General features: G+C 40.3%; 1 non-coding gene across 1 annotated transcript; it reads right to left on the bottom strand.

Moving 5' to 3' along the window:
* Positions 1 to 769: 769 nt before the first annotated feature.
* Positions 770 to 876, bottom strand: LOC122290537. The gene has a single exon (XR_006236403.1). It is a non-coding gene; the product is annotated as a small nucleolar RNA R71 (small nucleolar RNA).
* Positions 877 to 895: the final 19 nt, after the last annotated feature.

Below are 895 nucleotides of genomic sequence, written 5' to 3'. Positions count from 1 at the left end.
CAACTACAAAAAAATCTTAGTGATTCCTCTAGATAAAATCAAGTTTGATATAATTTTGGTATTAGGCATAAGTAAGGTACCAATCCCTGAGGACGATACTCTTCTTATTACTTTACTATAAAACTACGATACTGTGCACTTGCAGTTTTGCACCGGTCAAGTTTTTGGTGCCGCTGCCGGAGATTGGTTTATTCTTATTCTTTTTGTCAATATCGATACAAAGTAATCTTGATTTTAATTTAGAATTTTGTTTTAATTTGTTCTACAGGTGTGTTTTTGATGTTGGATGCGCCGTGCTAGATCTCGTGATATTATTCCTATTGATCCGGAGATTGAAAGAACTCTTAGATCACTAAGAAGAAATAAGATATTAGCCATGGCTGAAGAAGAACGTGAGGTACTACCACGCACCTTCAAGGACTATGTACGACCAGTTGTGAATGGAAATTACTCGAGCATAATGCACCAGCCAATCAATGCCAACAACTTTGAGCTCAAACCAGCTTTGATTAGCATGGTGCAGCAGGCTCAATTCAGTGGATCGCCACTGGATGATCCCAATATTCATTTGGCAATGTTCTTGGAGATTTGTGACACTGTGAAGATCAATGGTGTTACTGAAGACACCATTAGACTGAGATTGTTTCCTTTTTCTTTGAGGGACAAGGCTAGAGGTTGGCTACAATCTCTACAACCGGGAAGCATCGTTAGTTGGCAGGACATGGCTGAGAGGTTTATTGCTAAATTCTTTCCTCCTGCAAAAACAGCCCAACTCAGGAGTGAGATTGGCCAGTTCAAGCAAAATGATTTTGAGTCACTCTATGAAGCGTGGGAGAGGTATAAAGACTTGGTTCGACGCTGCCCACAACATGGATTGCCAGACTGGTTGCAAGTT

This window comes from Carya illinoinensis, chromosome 12, assembly GCF_018687715.1.
Source record: "Carya illinoinensis cultivar Pawnee chromosome 12, C.illinoinensisPawnee_v1, whole genome shotgun sequence".
Classification (NCBI taxonomy): domain Eukaryota; kingdom Viridiplantae; phylum Streptophyta; class Magnoliopsida; order Fagales; family Juglandaceae; genus Carya; species Carya illinoinensis.
This window is presented reverse-complemented; position numbering and strand designations above follow the sequence as displayed.